We start from the raw sequence: 21,816 nt of genomic DNA, 5'->3' as shown, positions 1-21,816 counted from the left end.
GATCCCCGGTACCAAAAAAAAAAAAGGGATGGCCTAGTAAAAGTCTAAAAAATAACTTATATGTGTGAGCATGATCTACTGAGAAACCTTTTTTAAAATAAGGTGTTATTTTACATCTATTCTTTTTTTTTTTTTTTGGTTTTTTTTTTTGGTACCAGAGATCGAACTCGGGTCCTTGCACTTGCGAGGCAGGTGGCGGAAACACTGAGCTAAATCCCGGCCCCATTTTACATCTATTCTTAATTTAAAATAAAAGGAAAAATAAGAGATCGTTGCATTTTTAAATTATTCAAACTTCTTAGTGGATAGTTTCTTAATAGCTTAGGGATATAATGGGTGTATATATCAGCACTTTACTGAATAAAGAGATATTACCAACAAAAGAATCGGTGAAAAGGCATGATGAAAAGAGAATGTTTTGTTTTTTTTTAAAAGAATAATAGTAAATTCACTTAAGTGTATTTAATTCATTGACTATAAGTTAGGTAAAGTCAGCATTCTTAGTTTCCACGACACCATAAATACATGGTAAGTGGCAGATAATGGTAATTAGGATGTTCTTTAACTGAGCTTTTAAAAGTTAAATATTAGTATGTGTTGAGAGTATGCATCACAAGGAAATTAATCCTTAAATTGGAAATTTAGGTGTAATTGCAACTAATCATTTTAATTGTGTAATTGCCTTAGTCTGAATGGGCTGCTTGCTATGGCTGTGTGGTTAGTAGCTTTGTAGTTAGATCTATATGTTTTGAGAAGCAAAATAACCCACCCACACTGTATTATCCACACACAGAACTACTAAGCAATAAAGCTAAAGGCGATATAGACCCATGTAAATATGCTAAAATAACACTTTGTAGGTTGTAATGTTCTCCTAAATCTCTAGACTGGCTATTAGACTTTTATCTCATTCCAAATAAAAATAGTTTATCTATTTTTAGATTATAAAATAATTTTCATACAACACAGAAATGTGTAATGAATAAAGATAAAAATCAACCTTAATTGAGACTGGGGATTTAGCTCCGTGGTGTCAAGCCTGCCTCACAAGCATAAGGTCCTGAGTTTGATCCCTGGTACTGGGGGGGGGGGGGAGTCAACCTTAATATATTCACTTAGAAATAATCACTACTAATTTTTTATATCTTCCAGATTTCTTACTACTTACATAGATCATTTTTATAAGAAATGGACCATTTAAAAAAACACTAATTTTATATATTCCAGATTTCTTACTACCTATATTTGTTTTTTAACAAAAATTTGATCATTTTTATTTATTTTTTATTTTTTGGTACCAGGGATCAAACTCAGGACCTTGTGCTTGTGAGGCAGGCGGCGGCACCACTGAGCTAAATCCCCCACCCCTGTTTGATCATTTTTAAACACTCTTTCATCTCATTTGTTTTACTTATTATATTATTAAAATACTTTAGAATCTTTGTATACTTCTTGTAATCAGTGTGTATATATATATATATTTCTATATATATTCTCTATTTAAACTTTCTATTTTTGAAGGAGCATATTTTTGAAGTTTCCACATTTATTTTTTGCTATCATAAGAAATACTTTAGAAAACATATTATTTTTATGCACTTTATTTAGCTCATAAATTCTTACACTGGACTTCATGGGTCAAGGATTATGTACAGTTTAAAGGACTTAGCTAAATATTTCCAGATTTTTCTCCAAAGTAGTTATATCGATTTTAGTGTCATTAACAATATATGAAATACACTATTTCCTGCTTTTCCTGATATTCTCATCAGCACTGGTTCATACTGACATTTCTCCAAAATAGTTATGTTAATTATTCTATGCCAATCATACCCCAACAAGACTTAAAAGAAGAAAACAACCTCAAACAAGGCAAGGCAAAATGTTTGCTTAATTTTATACTTCCTTGATTATTAGAAAAGTTAAATATATTTTAAATGTTTACTGGTAGAGACTATGTAAAGGTGCAAATTTCCAATGATGAATGTCATTATACTGTATACCTAAAATGTACCAATGATTTGAATGAATAATTGATAATGTAAAATAGGAAGAAAAGGTCCAAAGGGGTAGAGGTAGTGGGAGGGGCAGGGAAAAGGAAAGAATGGAAAGGAAAAATGATGAGAAATGGAAAAAATGGGAATAAAGTCTTTGTAAATAGGGAAGGGTGGAGGGCATGAAGGGAGGGCTAGGAATGGGGAAAAAATAAGAACCAAGATGCATTATGTAAAGGTACAATTCCCAATGAGAAATGTAATTGTGTTGTATACCTACAATGTACCAATAAAAGAATTTAATTTAAAAAAAGTATTTTCTTCCTTGATGTATGAATTCCCTTTAGGTATGAAAAATAATAACTCTTTATAAATATATTTCCTACATTTACACATTTTGGTTTTTCTACAATTTCTCACCAGAAGTTTCTAATGTTTAAGTAGTTTAATCTACTAGTCTTGGGCTCATTTGTCAAGGTAGGATTCTGTAGCTATGTTTCTGGAGCCACACAGTAGTTTGATGTTTAAAGTCAAGTCTTTGAAAGAGGTCTACCAGCTGTCTCCTGCTTGTGCACTAACTTCACACCAGAACCAAGATGGGTTTCAGAGGACAAGGAGGCCCATTTGACCTTCTTTCAACCTATCTTTTGCTACATGGCAAAAGTTCTCACACTTTCCACAAAATGTTATATACTTGTCTTTACAGACAGATTGCATATTAAATTGAATCATAAATTGAAGTTATTTGACCTTTTTTTTTTTTTTTTTTGGTACCAGGGATCGAACTCAGGACCTTGTGCTTGCGAGGCAGGCACCAGAACCACTGAGGAAAATCTCCGGCCCTATTTGACCATTTTTGACCTACAAAGGTGGCAACTTTCAGTGGTTTAACTTAATAGGCACAATCAGATACATATTATAGATTTGAGAATCTTGAGTCATTCATAGCATCAGCCTGCAAATAGGGTTAAATTTCTTAGAAGCAAGGTCCCATGTAGAAAGAGTAAAGCTCTTCCACTGAGGGAAAATTTAGATCTGTAGATATATATATTATCTTGTATTGGCAAGGTAGAGATCTTGTATTGGCATAGAGACCACAAGAAAAGCTGCAAGCCTGGCAGACATGCCATCCATTTCTAGAATGAGAATCAGGATTCTAGAGCATAGAATACAGGATTATAGATTACTGGTAGGCCAGCATCAGCTTCCCCATTATTCTGTTTCTCAGCTATACTCCAGGAAAAAAAGAAGACAGCAGAAAGTGATGCTAGTGCTACCATTAAAATAAGAAAGTGCATTAAAATCAAGGAATTTAAAATATAGGAAATATGGGAGAGACACGGCACATAAGGGAACATATATTTGTTTTCACCGGGCACCTAAAGATGTCGAGTGAGGTGACAGCAAGAATTATTAGTTCCAATTTGCTTAGAAATAGAAATTGGATGTATATTTACAAACAAGAGAAACTGGAGGCCAGGATGTTCAGGAAAGCAAAGAATGCAGGCCTTAATTATGAGTATGATGAACTAGCATGACTTCACTGGGCTTTGCTAGAGTGCTTCCTAAATCCATTTCAGTGATCTAAAATTTATCCCTTTGAATTTCAAAGTCAGCTAATAGTAATCACTCTAGCAAAGCCCATCCTAATAACGCTCTTTCTCTTCTATTTTTTCCTATCAATGTTTGCCCCTCCCCCACCAAAAATACTTTTTCTCAATTTTTGATGGAAAAGCTCACTTGCCATTATTTGATATATACCACATAGCCAGTGCAGTCATGCTAGTTCATCATACTCAGCTCTATGCAAATAAACAATGGCACTTTGGGCATTGCTTTTGCACAATATTAAAGTGTGACAGGTGTGACTTTATAGAGCTCTGTAAACAGTCAAACTACTTCAGGCAAGGTTGGTCAATCATGGGGGGCCTAGGTAAAACATAGTTTCTGGGTGTATCTGTGAGTTTTCCAGGTGAAGATAACATTTGACATGGTGCCCACTAAACTAGAATGCTCTTTCCAATGTTGCTAAGTATCCATGAAATACATTAAGGGCCCAAATAGAACAAAACAGAAGAGGAAAGAAGAATTTTCCCCCACCTTTTGCTTGCCTGGTTGAGCTGAGACATCTTTTTCTACCCTTTTAATGAGGGTTTATATGATTGGCTCCACTGGTTCTCAGCCTCTTAGGCTCAGACTAAAATTACACCATGGTTTTTCTGGGTCTCCAGATTGACAGCTTGGGAGGCTTTCTGAATCTATAATCATATAAGCCAATATTTTATGAAAATTTTCTATCTATAGATACATATGTCCTATTGGATCTCTGGCAGACCCTAATATAAAGTCTGTCCAAATGCAAATTTCCCATCTTTGTGAGTCATTTATTAATTCAACATACTTATTGAGGACCTGGACACAGGGAATGCAATAGTGAAAAATAAAGTTCTGGTATGCAAACAATATATATTCAGATGAAATCCTACCATCACCATGATATTGCACTGTATCCTAACCCAGCATTCTTTTCCCTACCACTGGAAATAGCTGGTGACCAGAATTTTCACAGGAGGCATCAAGAATTCAATGTTTTAGCAGCATGAGCACTAGACCTTGATGAAGTTTAGGTTTTATTTTCGTCTGGGTATTTCTCATGTTTGTGATTATGTTACCTTAGTTGGAATCCAAAGAGTAAAATTTGTAATAGCCTGTATAATGAGATTTTTTTTCCTTCATGGATTATTTTTTCTTCCCCTTGAGGCAAAGTAGTATAGACTATACCAATATTCAGACCACAGAATACATTTTGGCTTGAAATTTATCATCAATCAGAGTTTGTTTTTGAATGATTCAGAATGTCCTAGAAAGAAATAAATGTTTTGAATTTCCTCATTGCTATCTCTAAGTAAGATTGAAATAGAGAAGCCAAATGTGATTAAATGCTCATTCCTCCATCTGGTTGTGGAAGAAAATATAAATCAATGAAAAAGTAAACACTTTTCTTATATTCTCCTATAGGTGCTTACAGGGACCACTGCTCAGTGTACAGAGCCTGAATGGAACTTTGAAACAACTGCCCCAAAACAAACTACTTAACTGAAAATGAGGATCCAAAAAAACAAGTGGTGCCCTACAGGAGCCACTTATGTCCTACCCACATCAGCACTGTCTGTCAGGGGGAGAAAGATCCAGATCAAGACAACTCCCAGAAATCAAGAGCTAGCAGACAATTATGTTGTTTTGTTGTTATTGTTGTTGTTGCTCTCCTCCTTTTCCTCTTCATCCTTGTCTTCTGGATTCTGGCAAAGTAAAAGAGAAAGGCTATCTATGAACTACAGTAGCCCAGAAGACATTCTGTAATATCTCACAAAGATCACTACCACCGCTTAACCCACAAGATTTCTAAGTTGGCTTACAGATAATGATTGCTCATCACTCAAATGCTACCAATCAAAGGGATAAAAGAGGAAAAATCACCACAAGGATCTCTAATCTACACTCTGGGTATCAACCTCTCAATTATAAAGACTCGTTAAAACTAAAAAGAACAAGACAGTTGAGTAGGAGGAACTGCCTTTTATACAGGTAAAAAGTAACACATCTTAATTAAGTAATCCTAACCTCTTTTCCATATGTTAATATTAACCACCACAATTCTTTAACTCTGGTGCAATAATTTCTCAAAGAATAAATACAAGTTCAAGAATAAAATTAGAATGATTACATTCATAATACAATCATAGTAGCAATTATGCTCACTTTATTTAGGAACATGAAAAGCAATTGAAAGGAAATATTTTTAAACATCTCACATTCACTTCGGAAAATGAATAAAGCATTTTAGAAGACATTTAACTGAGCAAGAAGCATCAAAGTCACTCCAACATAATGGTATTTTTAACACGTATTTTACAACCAAAGGATTTGATCTATATTGTTTTATTTAATCCTGTCCAAGACTTAAGTAAATACCTTTGCTAATCCTCATATTTATAAGATATATTACTCTCATTTTTACATCATTTAAAAAATTTAATCAAGAAAAATTTTTGTCAAGAATTTCAACTGTGATACTGGTCATTTGAGAGATGCAGATGAAAACAACACTGAGATTCCACCTCACCCCACAAAGAATGGCTGCTATCAAGAAATCAACCAATTATAAATGCTGGTGGGGGTGTGAGGAGAAAGGAACCCTTCTCCAGTGTTGGTGAGAGGGAAGACTGGTGCAACCACCGTGGAAATCAGTATGGAGATTCCTCAAAGAACAAGGGCTAGAGGTCCCATTTGACCCAGCCATTCCCTGCTGGGTATCTTCCCCAAAGAATTAAAAGAATCATACCACAGCGATATGTGTGCACTCATGTTTATAGCAGCGCAGTTCGTATTAGCAAAAGCTTGGAAACAGCCCAAGTGCCCATCAACTGGAAACTGGATAAAGAAGATGTGGGTTTTTTTATAAAATGGAGTACTACTCAGCCATAAAGAATGGGAAACTAGAGACATTTATAGCTAAATGGATGCATATTGAGGCCATACTCATAAGTGAAACAAATAGGACACATATGTGTAAATACCGAATAGTTTCTCTAGTGAGAAACTGAAAGTGTAAATAAGGATTAAAATGATTAAAATGAATAATTGATAATTTGAAATAAGAAAAGGTCCAAAGGTGTAGGGATGGTGGGAGGGGAAGGGGAAAGGAAAGAAGGGAAAGGAAAAATTATGAGAAAAAAAAAATGGAAATGAAATCTATGAAAATTGGGAAGGGTGGAGGGGGTGAAGGGTACACAGGTAATGGGGAAAAAAATAAGAACCAAGATACATCATGCACAGGTACAAGCACCCAATGATAAATGTAAATGGATTGTATACCTAAAATGCACCAATAAAAGAATTTAAAAAAAAGAATTTTAACTGTGATAAATTTTGGAGAGAATTGAATAAAAAATAAAGTAAAGGCATTTCAGTCCAGTGTTGACAAACCAACCTTATAATACTTTTTAAATAAAGTATAAAACTATAATAAAGTACAAAAAAAGCTATAATAAAGTGTAATATGTTTGAATAAGTTATAAGACAATCCTTTCCACGAATCTTAGAAATCTCTCTGTTAATGTTAACACACTGTGTGCTTCAGCAGTTAGTTGTTCTATTGTTGTAAAGGAGCATAGACCCTAAGTTAATGCGCAATTCTCTGAAGGAAGTTCATTCACATAGACCATTTCTTTCCATTTTAAATCAAGGATTTAACAGATATTCATTCAGCAATTTCACTGTTGATAGACTACAAAAACCGCATTACTCTGTTACATAAGCATCCTTATGTATGATAACTTGTACTTGGAAAAGTTTTAAATATACAAGATTTTTAGAAGTTCCAAGGTCATAACCATTCATTCAGTTCTAATCATGTGGCTTCTAGGAAATTTCTAGCAGATTATTTAGAAGAGTTTATGTAAATTTAAAATTTCACAGAATCAGTGGTTTTGGAGCACTGTGGAACTTTCAGATCTGTCTTAATCGCTTTCTTGATGGGACACAATACCTGACATCCACACTAAAAAGAGAAGAGGCTTATGATGGGCTCAGTTGTTAGTTTATAGTTGGCCAGCTCCAAAACAGGAAGATGTGATGGGAGTGCCTGGGTGTAGGAGAGCTGCTCATCTGATGGCAGCCGGGAAGCATCGAGTCAAGGGAAGAGCCAGGAATGGGGATGAACCCTTCTGGGTCTTGCCCACAGTGACCCAGCTCATTTGACTCCACCACACCTCTTCACAGAAAGCCAGCTATAAGGCCCCATAATCCAATCAAATTTTCAAAGCCCCACCTATGATCTTTGCACGAACATCTAGATATAAGCTATAATAAGCTCCCATCAGATACTCTGGCTAGTCATTTGTGAAGATGCCCCTTATTAATGCAAGTTTTCCAAAAACCTCTGTCCTTAAGAACTTAGGTCTGAAGCCTGTGTGTCAGCACACTCCTGTAATCTCATCCCGCTGAAGCTAAGGCTGAAGTGTCACAAGTTCAAGCCCCACCCTGCCTAGACAATTTAATGCATTAGTGAGACATTGTCTGAAAAATAAAGAAAGAAAAACAATTAAGAAGGGATATGGATGTAATTCAATGTGAAGGCCCTGGGTTCAATTTCCAGTATGGAGGTGAAAAAACAACAAAACAAAACAAAACCTAGGTCTAAAATGTGATCGTGAAAGAAGGGTACTGCAAAAAATGTTTCCTTCTAAGGCATTTTATAAAGAAAATTTTATAATTTAAGACAGCAAACAGAACAATATATATGACACTTAAATATTCTACAAATTCCAGGCTTCATGCTACTGGAAAAATTTCCTAAGTCTTTTCTCTCACTGCCATGTTTATACAACAGGAAAACCACAAGACCTCAGAGACTCCAATTAAGACTCTTTATTACACCAATCTAAATCTCATTAAATTATACCATGAGTTACCAAAATACAATTTCAATTTACTGAAAAATAAGATTAAAAGGAACATCTGGTATTTGTTCTGCAATGAGAAGTCAGTAGTGGGTGAAGGGCTATGAGTTTTATGGTTTGATATGCTAATTTTAAAAGGTTTATGAAGTGAATTTCCCAAACAAGAAAACAGAGAACTAGTCAATACTTAGAAATTCCCCACTGGTAAAACATGTGGGTCTCTGCTTCTGCCATCCTGTTTAACCCACAAACACACATGTCCCCAAATACAGAGACACTTTATTTGAGGGCATCAAAATAGAACATTTAAAAATAGTTAGCTAAAAGAGATTCAAAATTTAAGTGTTCTTCGTGATATCCTTCTCTCTCATTATCAACAAATCCTGTCAGGGTTTACATCCAGAACTATCCCAGATTCCCCTTTCCCTGCCAGTTCGTGGTGGCTAGGATTCTGTGCTCAAATCTTGAAATAGGTTTTGAGCCTCTAGGTCAGTCATGGCAAACCTTTTAGAACTTTCAATAATACTAACACTCTGCTACAGCACACGCGGCATACATTCACTACCACTGCTAGGTCTTCATCACTGTTCAGAAATGTGAGCCTCTCGAGATGGTCACATTCCATCTTGCCCACCACCAACTCCCACCTGAAATTCCCTGCAGTTTCTTTCCAGGATGTTACAATCTTTGGCAGTAGTAGACTCTGTGGTTGAGAGCAAAGACTGTCTACAGGTGAATAACAAGTTGGTGTAATTCTCTGGCAGCAATTCAGTCACTCTGCTGGCGCCCCACACTCAGCCCCGAACACCAGTAAGCATGCTTCAAAGATTACAAAGGATGTCAAGTAAAGCCCAGGTTGTTAAAAGCTCACTTGAAAACTAGGAAGTTTCTGGGGGTGAATATGACTCATCAGCTATTGTTACCACTGTTGGCCCTACACTGCATCTCAACTAATAATAATAATTCTTAGAGATTTATTTCCACCAGGATTTCCCAGTATTAACCTCTGGCTCTTTATTTGCCTCCATCAACCCCAATTCTAGACTGTTTTAAGTAATTGTATCTGTGAGAGTGTGACCTAATTGGGGGTAACAGTTTGCAGACTATTAGCCTAACAAGAAGACCCCAGTGGAAAAGGAAAGGTCATCAGGAGAGGAAAAGCAGTTGGCTCAAGTTGAAAGGAAAGAAGAGAAAAAGACGGCTTCACTAAACTCTATTATCTTGAGAGATACTTGCATGAATGTGAGGAGGAACTGACCACTGAGCCCAAGGTTGACCTTTGTTCACCTTCCCAAGTGTATTTTTGTGTTGGATGAGTGTAGGTACAAATTCTCAATGAGAAAACCCTCTCTGTAGCATTGTCATACTTAGGAAAGCTTTTTGGCTGTGAAAACTAACTATACCCAGAATTCACCCCAGACTTTAAGAAGTTGCAGCCACTGGGTGTTGTCAGTGGCCAGACAAACTCAAGGAGAGGTCTTTGACAGTGCCTTTCTGTTTGGAGGTCTGAGCCAGAAGTGTGTTTTCCCACTGAGTGTAGATTGTCAGGTGGACTGTGAGTGACTGGCATGACCAAAACTACATCCTCTAAACAAATATGTCTCATTATTAGTTTTCTAGAATGTTTTTAGAATCTTCAATCGGAGGAAGATTATCAAGAAAGCATCACTTACCATGACCTAGAGTTGGTCCTTAGAGAAAAGCAAATTTTTTTCCTTAAATTCTTTTATTGGTACATTTTAGGTATACAATACGTTTACATTTGTCATTGGGTGCTTATACTCGTACATGATATATCTTGATTCTTATTTTTTCCCAATTACCTGTGCGCCCTTCATCGCCTCCACCCTTCTCTATTTACATAGACTTCATTTCCATTTTTTTTCTTTTCTCATAATTTTTCCTTTCCCTTTTTCCTTTCCCCTTCCCCTCCTACCACCCCTACCACTTTGGACCTTTTTTTCCTATTTCAAATAATCAATTATTCATTTTAATGATTTTAACCCTTATTTACACTTTCAGTTTCTCACACTAGAGAAATTATTCGGTATTTACACATATGTGTCCTATTTGTTTCACTTAAGAGTATGGCCTCAATATGTATCCATTTAGCTATAAATGTCACTAGTCTCTCATTCTTTATGGCTGAGTAGTACTCCATTTTATAAAAAACCACATCTTCTTTATCCAGTTTCCAGTTGATGGGCACTTGGGCTGTTTCCAAGCTTTCGCTATTATGAACTGTGCTGCTATAAACATGGGTGCACACATATCGCTGTAGTATGATTCTTTTAATTCTTTGGGGAAGATACCCAGCAGGGGAATAGCTGAGTCAAATGGGACCTCTAGTCCTAGTTCTTTGAGGAATCTCCATACTGATTTCCACAGTGGTTGCACCAGTCTGCACTCCCACTAACAATGGAGAAGGGTTCCTTTCTCCCCACAGCCCCACCAGCATTTGTAATTGGTTGATTTCTTGATAGCAGCCATTCTTTGTGGGGTGAGGTGGAATCTCAGTGTTGTTTTCATCTGCATCTCTCGAATGACCAGTGATGCTGAACATTTTTTCATGTGTTTATTTGCTGCTTTTACTTCTTTGTCTGAGAAACGTCTGTTCATTTCAGGTGCCCATTTTTGAATTGGGTCTTTGAACTTGGGGGGTCTGATTTTTTTCAGTTCTTTATATATTCTAGATATTAGTCCTTTGTCTGAGGTACAGATACTGAAAATTTTTTCCCACATTGTAGGTTGTCTCTTAGCTCTGTTGGTGGTTTCTTTTGCAGTGCAGAAGCTTTTTAATAAGATGAGATCTCTGTTGTTGATTCTTTGTGCTAGATCCCATGGTTCTGAGGTTTTGTTCACAAAGTCTTTTCCTATGCCAATGTCTCCAAGAGTTCAACCTAACTTATCTTCCAGCAAGTTTACTGTTTATGTCTTAATATTTAGATCTTTAATCCACTTTGATCTTATTTTAGTGCATGGTGATGGGTATGGGTCTGGTTTCAATCTTTAGCAGGTTGAAATCCAGTTTTTCCAACCCCATTTATTAAATGGACTATCTTTCCTCCAATGAGGGTGGTTGGCTCCTTTGTCAAAGATGAGGTGGCTGAGTATGTCTGGAGTTGTTTCCGCATCTTCTAATCTATTCCACTGATCCTCAGGTCTGTTCTTTTGCCAGTACCATGTTGTTTTTATCACAATAGCTTTGTAGCATAGTTTCAAGTTGGAGATTTTGATACCTCCTTCCATGTCTCTGTTGCTTAGAATTTCTTTTGCTATTCTAGGTCTCTTCTGGTTCCAAATGAATTTTTGGATTATTTCCTCTAGTTCTGTGAAGTATATTTTTATAATTTCAATTGGCATTGCATTAAATCTCTATAGTAGTTTTGGAAGTATAGTAGTTTTGGAAGTATGGCCATTTTCACTATATTGGTTCTTCCTACCTAGAAGCAACAGGAAATGATGTCAGAAAAGCAAATTTTTAAAATTGAACATTTGACCTCTTCATTCATTGTCATGGCTACCACCCTAGTACCACCCACCATCTTCCTTACCTCCTCTAATAGAGGCAAGACCTAGCTAATCTTTCTACTTCCATTTAGTCCATATTCAAAAGGCAACCTAGGTGACTTTTTAAACATAAACCAGCTGGGCATGGTGGTGAATGCCTGTGACCCCAGCACTTGGGAGGCTGAGGCAGGAGGATTACCACAAGTTCAAGTCCTGTCTATGCTACATGGTGAGTTCAAGGCCAGCCAGAACTTCATAGTGAGACTCTCTCTCAAAAAAAAAAATCACATTTGTAAATCAAACAGCATTATTCCTCTATTGAAAACACTCCAAACGTACTTTACAATACCAAGATAAAATCCAAATTTTTACCATACATTATATTTGTTTTGTTTGTTTGTTTGTTTGTTTGGTACTGGGGATCGAACTCTGAACCTTTTACTTGTGAGGCAGGCGGCAGAACCACTGAGCTAGATCCCCAGCCAACCATAGATTATATTAAAGCAAAAGCATGACAGAATGGGTTGTGGCCCTCTTTCTCCTTGCATTTCCCAAGTGATAAATCCTTCACTTTTTTATTCTAAAAGGAGGAAGAAAAAAACCCTGCTCCTGTCTTTCTTCTTTTTACTTTTGCCTTGACACTGTCCCTTACACATCAGTTTGTTTATTTTGACAGAGTTTGGCATCCAGAGCATGCTCTTCTTCTCCACCCCAAGCCCAGCTATCATCCTGAGGGACTTCAGTATCCATTTAACCCCTACTGTCTAAGGTTTCAGTCTCCTCTGGTCCAGTTACCTTCTAGGTACTTTAAAACTCTCTTAATTTACTACTTCCAAAGTCAGCTAGTAAAATATCCCATGAGCCTTCTCTTTCAACTGGTTAGGAAGGATTTCCATTTCAACTTCACTGAGATCTCTATTTCATTCACCAGTCTTCTTGTTTCCAATCTATTTTTCTTTGTTTTCTTCTTTATCTTTAATTCCATGGTCTTCAGTTGCAATTACAGTTCTAAAATATTCTAAATTGTCTGGTCTTCTTGTCTCCTTTTTATTTATTTCTCAAGATGGGGTCTCACAGTACAGCAGAGGTGTCGGGCTTGTAGTCATCCTGCATTGGCATCAAGAGCCATGCACTCTAGTTGCTACCTCATCCAACCAATGTCCTTGGGCTGGTAGTGATAACAGTGCATTTCCAGTCTCCGAGGCTCATGTTGCCATTTACAATTGAAACTTTCATCGCAACCATAAAGGTCCTTGGAATTTTCTGGTCTTTTTAGTTTATCATCTGCCAAGACATAGCAGGAATCTGTACAACTTTCAGGTCCTTTATTGTAAGGACTTTTGAAATCCTTTATTGTAAGGACTTTTGAAATCCTTTATTGTAACTGTAGTGACTTATTATTCTGTCAGCCTAATTTGGCTTCCTGTCCATGTTATTGTTGCTTATAGATTCAGCCTGGGTGAGTATAGGTGAAGAATACCTTCCAGGCTCTTTCCAAGAGGCATTCACCTGCTCCTACTCATCATGTGTCTCTCTCCAAATCTCTCCCATCTTTAATTCAAGAAACCTAAAATCTAGGTAAAGGAACTTATTTTATATGCCACCAGGATTAAGATTGTCTAAATTAGTAGCTAAAAATCAGTGCTATTGTCCTTTAGTTCATTCCCCTACCATCATCAATGTTTCATTAATGGAATATCCAAATACAAAGAAAAATTGAAGAAATTTACTGAAGAACAGCCATATATCTACCACCTAGATTCTACAACTAACATTTTGTTAACTTTTTTATCATATATGTATCTTCTACCAGTCCATCACTATTTTAACTGACATATGAAAACATAAAAAGTATATATATTTAATGGAGTACCATGTGATGTTTCCATACATGTATATACTATGTAATGTTTAAGTCAGGTTAAATAAATCTCTCCATCATTTCTTTATAGTGAAAACATTAAAAATCTTTTTTCTAGCTTTTAAAAATATACAGTGTATTATTGTTATCTATTTCTCTGTAACTGTAACTTAGTGCTCATTAATTAACTTTTCCTTATTACTCCTTCCATCATTACTTTTAATGTACTTCAAAATAAATTAGCAGAGATCAGTATACTTCATTCTTGAGCCTACAGCATGCATATGACTAACTAGATCTTAGTCATTGTTTACAGTTATTTTAAGTAAAATTTATAGTCAGTGAAATTACAAATCTTAATGCACCACTCAATGAGTTTTAGCAAATGCATGAAAATAGTCAAGATTTACAATATTAGCATTTCCTGAAATTCTCATGCCCACTCATAGTCAAAACATGCAATTTCCCTAAGTCACTTTTAAGAAGGGTCAAAAAAGTTCCTTTTCTTAATATTTTCCCACAACTATAATATAATCTCTTACTCTACTACAATTGTTCTCAAGCACTGGGCACTTCAAGTGGCAAGAAAATGGCTGCATATGAAACTCTTTGCCATCTGTAAAACTTCCTATCCTGGCTCCCCAACTATCCTTAGGTGTATCTCCAATCTACCCTAGAACCAGAGGTTTACAGATCATTCAGGCACAATTGTACACAGAATTTTATGTGAGAAACTCATTGTAAAATGCTTCCTTTTACTTCTTCATGCTCCACCTGATCTGCAGAATATACACATACACATTACATTTCTTAATAACATACTCTATTATTTAATTTTTATGGTCCACTCTCTGACCCTAGGTAAATCAATAATCAAATCAATATAAGCTTTCATGCCTACTTCTTGGCTTCCTCAAGAGTATGGCCATCTTTTTTTCTCCCAAACAAATGAATCATCAAATAAAAATATAGTATACTTTCCATTTCTGAGATGAGATTAACAACAAGGTTCAGCTTTGCTATACCTATATTGCCCTTGCAAGTTGGCCATAAAGCCCTTCTCATGGCCATAGTTACTATTTAAAACCCATTTGGAGTGCATATAAATACACATCTTTAAGATGGTAGATTTTTAAAACCACAACTGTATTTTTAGTTCATTCAATTTTTTTACTTTTAAACTTAAGACAATGAAAATTACCTTATGCTTACTGAAAAAATTCCTGGGCACATATCTCCATTTTAAGATTTTTTTTTGAGATATTTAAAGCCAAACTTTTCATTTAAAACATGAAGATCATTGTGGCACTCTATCTTTCAAAAAATACTGTCTCCTATTTGGAAAGCTAATGCTTACTATTATACTTATGTAAGAAAAGTATTTCTGATGAACACTATTGACCATAATGACATTTGTCCACAATAAGAACAGAGATGTGTTAATCAAGTTACTGATCTTTTGTGATAAGTAATGTTAAACAAATTTGTGAACAAGTGTTCTGGATAATTAGTATTTTATTTTGCTTATTCAAGGTTATTTAAAATGGTGAGGCCACAGTATTGTTAAGTTAGGAAACCTCCGTCAAATGAAAAAGCCTTAAAGTACTCATTATAAAGGATGTTGCACTGGATTTACAGAGTGCTTCAAAAACAGGTAAAATGACTGTAATAACTTCAGAGTCCCACCCTAAGTACAAGAGTATGAAACTTTTCAATTTCTCATGAAAGAAAAAGGGAGGTTTTACGTGTAGAATTTAAAATCTTAAAAGTGAACCTTTCTACATTTTTGGTGACAATGTAAAATAGTACAACCACTCTGGAAATCAATATGAAGATTCTACAAAAAACTAAAAATAGAAATTCCATTTGATCTAGCTATATCTCTTTAGGGTATCTTCCTTAAAAAGTTGTGGCGGCCCCAGCCATCACCAGTCGAACAGTTCCTGAATGGGGGAAAGGAGTCGGGAGGGCTCCCAAGACCAAGCAAGCAAGTTTATTTACACCTCTCTTTTATACACTCAGTGAGTTAGGTCATTAATCATGACCTTTATACAAAAAACACCTGCTTCCTTGTTTACCAGTTTTCTGAACATTCCCTGCCCTCAAGGGCTACTTTGTTTCTTGAGGTTGCAGAGCGGTCATCTTGTTTCTAAGGCAGTCTCTGAAAGTAAGCATCGGAGTTGGCAAAGGCACGGTTCCCCATAACATAATCTCCTAACTATTTACAACGGAGGGTAAACTTAAGATGGAGCTTCTTGAGCTGACACCGCTCCCCACATCTCCCCCTGTTTTATATATTATGATCAAGGTCCCTTGATCACGCAGATAGACTGTGCCTGTCTTAGGCGAGGAATATAAAGAAATCCCTTACCCGTCATGGAGTCAAGAGCATCATTGTACTCTTGCTCTGTCTTAGGTTGGTGATGTCTCATACTCCTCTTACCCGTCATTGACTACCAGCCTCTGCAGGGGATTACACCAGGGGCCTAGGCGGCGTAGCATGTAATTGTAGACCATGGATACTTCCAGCCAACTTCATTGAGGAATGCATAAACACCCGCAATAGCACGGGAAGGATCATGCACCCAAGAAGCAACCCTCCTCCAATAATTGCTACAAAAATGAGTAACCGTGTAAATGAAGATGCAGATGGCAAAACTTTCCTAATTTGTACAATAAAATCCTGTGTAGCCTGGGCTGCATCAAATTTTAGGGGTTCTGCATTTTGGAGATCTATAATGTCCTTATGAAGCTGTACTAAATCTAAGGACACATTTGCAAAACCATCACCTGATTTTCTGTCCGGGTGACACAATTACTTATTTGACAATTAAAGCAAATTACATCATAATCATTACCTATCTGAAGGCAAATATTTTTTACAAGCAATACATAAGAACGCATAACACATGCAATGACATTTCTTTTGGGATGATAAGAATTTTCAGACCAGTCCAAAATATAAGTATCAAGTCCAGTAATATTATATCTCACAAGGGCATCCGCCACATATCTCTTCCATGGAATAGTCTTATTGGAGCATTAAAAGTTTGAGGCACTATCCCGTATAGTTGAACAATCAGATCTCGTTCTTATCAGGTGCCGCCAGCTCATCCAACAGTCTGGTATTGTTTACCCATACCTTACTTCTCCATTTTTTCAGCTCGTTGGATGTACAACAGGTGGATCAGGTACATAAGCGTCATCATTGGATTTATCAGCAGGACAGTTGTCGGGATCCTCCTGAGGGGCAGGAGAATTTCCTGCAAAATGGACCAATCTTTCAGGCAGCCACCTGGCGCCTTCAGCGTTCTGTGGAAAAACACAAACATGCCCTCGTCCCCATACACCCATGAGGGGATCTTTCCATTTTACCAATGCGTGTGATGATTTGGTCTCTGGATGCCATAATCTTTCCACTGCAGTCAACCCTTGAGCATCCACAAACAAAAAATTCAAAACAAATAATGCATGATTTAGAGAATTTTGTGGGGATAGGGGATATAACTCCCCCTTCTTTACCTTATTTAATTGAAAGTAGCTATTGTCTTATATAGTTCAATCCTGCAGGGAGCTCAAGTCAGGGAACTCAACTTGGGCCTTGCAGTCAGAAATCAGCCTGAATCTCAGAGGTCTGCTGTTGGCTTGCTGAGACTAATTGACTTAGATCAGGATTCTGTGGCCCATATTGTCTATTGTGACAGCACAGACATATGTTGAAGGAGGCTCTTCATTTTTATTTTTTGTTTTCAAAATTATTTTTTCTCTTATTTTTAATTTTAATTGTTTTACTCTTCAATTTTTTTCTTTCTTCTTTTTCCTTTCTTTTCTTTTTCTCCTTCTTTCACTCTCTCACTCTCCCACATTGTAGAGTCTCCCTTTTTGTTCCTGTTCCTGCCCCAATTTGGATTTCTCCTTTCTTTTTCTTTTCTTCTCTCTTCCTCCTTCTCTCCATTGTCATTAAGTTTCAAAGGAAAGTGAATACAGTTTCTAGCTTCCCTATTGCTATTAGGTGTAGGGAACAGGGGAAGGGGACATTACCAGAACCTCTCCAGTGAGTAATGGTCTCCTGAGAGCCATGGCAGCACACGGCAAATTACAGGAAAGGTAGAAAAATGACACTGAGAAGAAGCTGAGCTTTGGGTCTGATCAGTGCTGCTCTGGGCAGCAAAGACAAAAGCCCCCAGCTTACCACACTTTTTATTCAGTACATCGGGAGAAACAAATGTAACAAATGACTTGCAGAGAGTTCAGTACATCCTGGGTAAATAAGATGTTAACAGTCCAAGAACAATGAGGAACTGAGTAGATGTTTGTTCTCCCAGGATGTTTTCAGCTCCCAGGATGTTTCTTGTCCTGGAGAATCACAGCATCACTGGATCATTGAAGTCTCAGTTGTGACCGGAGGCCAAATTGGAGTTATTCTGTAGCTGGGCTGTAGGCAAGAGAACTAGGCTAACCAAATGATTTTACCCTAAAATTATGTAGCATTGCTCCTGACAGTTAGGTTGTTCTGTTCTTGTCTTTGCTCTTTCATTCTGACTTTTCCTCTTGTCTTCAACAGTTTCCTAGAGTCTGCATGATCTTCTGTGTCCTCTGGCCTCACTTCTAACCTTTCCCTATTCTTCTACCTATCTATCACTCTCTCCAACTCCTTCTAAATCCCCACCCCAAATGGTAAAGTTGTTATATTGAAGAGTTTATTCACTATAAATATATTTTGGACTGGTCCTTAATTTTGATTCATTTCACACAGTTAAAGGTGATAGATTAATAATTACCACAAATTGTCATTTCCTAAGCTGTGTTTGATACTATTGTTGTTGCTGATTGTATCACTTGGGCTAAGGTATTGTGATTCATCTAATCAGTTATCCTTCCTGGTATAATGAAAATGAGATTGCCCCAGAGTCATTAGAGACTCAAAACCTAAAGACAAGCTATATCTGGAAGACACCTCTGAGAGGCAATCATTCCATAAGCATTCTAAATACAAGCAACAAAGATAACTACAATAAGCAATATCAAAGTATCAACTCAAGAACTAAACCAAGGACAGTAGAAACAACAAAAAGAGAAATGAGAAGACATTTAAGCAAGGCACAATCCCAGACTTCCAGCTCAGCAAAGGCAAATTCTGGGGGAAATGAGGTGGAAAACTCTGACAATCAACTACCTGGACACCCTGAACTGATAGCACAGGAAGTAACAAAACAGATAAATGAGGCTCTAGAAATATTCAAAACAGAAATAATTTCCCAGATAATTACAGAAATGCTGAGGAAAATGAAAGATATGATTAAAGACTCTAGAACAGAAACAGATAAACAAAAAAATAGATGAGTTCAGGACCATGATGGAAGCCATGAATGCCTGGTATAGGAAAGAAATGGAATCCATGAAACAGATTCAAACAGATATCAAGGAGATAAAAACTCTATTGAAAGTATACACAACAGACTGAGCCAATCTGAAAACAGAATATCAGATATAGAGGACAGGATGGCAGCCAGTGATCAACAGTCCTAGATGACACAAAGAAAAATAATGTAAGACTGATAGCAGCCCACAAAAAAAGCAGGAGAAAGTACAAGTGACAAAAAAACTTGTTCACAGAATTAATGACAGAAAGCATCCCAAACTGAGCAAAAGAATTTGACATACAGATAAGTGAGGCATATAGGACTCCAACTAGCCATGATCAAAAGAAGTCTACACCTAGATATATAATAATCAAGATCCCAGAAACCCAACAGAAGAACAAAATACTACAAGCAGTTAGAGAAAAGAAACAAATCACATGCAAAGGAAAGCCCATCAGAATCACAGCAGACTTTTCAACACAAACCCTCAAAGCAAGGAAAGCCTGGGGTGTGATATTTCGAGCCCCAAAAGAAAACAACCTCCAACCTAGACTGATGTATCCTGCAAAACTATCTTTGAAAATTGATGGGAAAGAAGATACTTCCATGACAAAGAACACCTGAGAAACTTCATGAATACCAAATCAGCACTCCAAACAATTCTAAAAAATATCCTACAAAAAAACAATGAAGGTCACAACTTCATGAGGTGCAACAAAGCAAATCCATTAGGCAAGACAAGAAATTAAAAGGACAGGGAGAAAAATAAAAAAGAGCCAACAAACAGGAAAATAACATGACAATGATAAGTCAACACATATCAGTTGTAACCATCAATGTTAATGGCCTCAATTCACCCATCAAAAGAAACACACTGGCAGAATGGATTAAGAAGCAAAATCCAACAAAATGCTGTATACAAGAAATGCACCTAGTTCAAAAAGAAACTCGTACACTGAAAGTAAAAGGATGGAAAACAGTTTTCCATGTGACAGGAACCCAGAAAAAGTAGGGGTAGCTATCTTATTTTCAGATGAAAAATTTCAAGCCAAAACTAATTAAGAGATACAAAGAAGGTCACTACAATCTTGTAAAGGAAACAACCCAAGAGGAAGAGATGACAATCATAAATATATATTCACCAAATACTAACAAGTCCAACTATACAAAATAAATGTTAAGGGACATGAAAAAACAAATAGGCACTAATACACTTGTAGTAGGGGACCTCAATGCCCCACTGTCACAAATAGACAGATCATCTAGACAAAAAATCAACAACAAAATACTAAAATTGAGCCAAGCTTTTAAACAAATGGATTTAATAGACATCTACAGACTGTTCCACCCCACAAATCAGAATATACATTCTTTGAAGCTGCATACAGGTCATTCTCCAAAATAGACTGCATACTAGTTCATAGAACATGTTTTTGTAAATGCAAAGGAACTGAACTTATCCCGTGTATATTGTCAGGCCATTGTGCAATTGAACTGGAGATCAATACCATAAGAAACCACAAGAACTTCACAAACACATGGAAATTGAATAATACTCTTCTGAACAACCAATGGGTCACAGAGGAAATTAAAGAAGAAATTAGACAGTTTTTGCAATTAAATGATAATGCCAGTAAAACATACAGGAATCTATGGGACACAATGAAAGCAGTTCTACAAGGGAAATTCATAGCAGTGAATACCCACACTAGGAAAACAGAGCAAGCTCAAATAAACAACCTAATTGTAAATCCTAAGCTCCTAGAAAAAGAAGAACATGAAACCCAAAACTCGTACAAGGGAAGAAATTATAACTATCAGAGCAGAAATCAATGCAATGGAGACTAAGAGAATGATACCAAAAAATCAATGAATTCATGACCTGATTTTTTGAAAGAATAAATAAAATCAATAAACCCTTAGCCAGCCTTATAAAAACAAGGAAAGAAAAGGCTCAAATAAAATACATTCATTCAATATGAATGAAAAAGGTGAAGTCACAAAAGATCCAGCAGAAATCCAGAGGATCATCTATATCTACTTCAAGAACCTGTACTCTAATAAAATCGGAAACAGAAGAAATGGACAGATTTCTACATACATATGAATTACCAAAGTTGTATGCAGAAGATATAAATTTCTAAACACCCCAATTACAATCATTGAAATTGAAAATGTCATTAAAAATTTACCAACAAAGAAAAGCCAAAGTCCTGCTGGCTTCATTGCTGAATTCTACAAGACATTTATAGAACAACTATTGCCACTACTCTTTAAAGTTTTAAATGAAATTGAAAGGGAAGCAATGCTTCCAAATTCATTCCTGGAAGCAAGTATTACTTTGATTCCAAAACCAGGGAAAGACCCCACCAAAACAGAGAACTACAGGCCAATCTCCTTAATGAACATAGATGCAAAAATCCTCAATAAACTACTGACAACACAATACAAAGGGTCATCAAGAAGATCATACAACCTGACCAAGTCAGATTTATCCCAGGGATGTAAGGATGGTTCAACTTGCATAAATCAATAAATGTAATACACTGTATTAACAGAGTCAAGGACAAAAACCACATAATCATCTCAATAGATGCAGAAAAAGCATTTGACAAAATCCAGCACCC

Source organism: Heterocephalus glaber, unplaced genomic scaffold (genome assembly GCF_053883595.1).
Source record: "Heterocephalus glaber isolate CG9 unplaced genomic scaffold, H.glaber_assembly_v1.0 deba00001523, whole genome shotgun sequence".
Lineage (NCBI taxonomy): Eukaryota > Metazoa > Chordata > Mammalia > Rodentia > Bathyergidae > Heterocephalus > Heterocephalus glaber.
The sequence above is the reverse complement of the archived record's forward strand: the minus strand, read 5'-3'. Positions refer to the sequence as shown.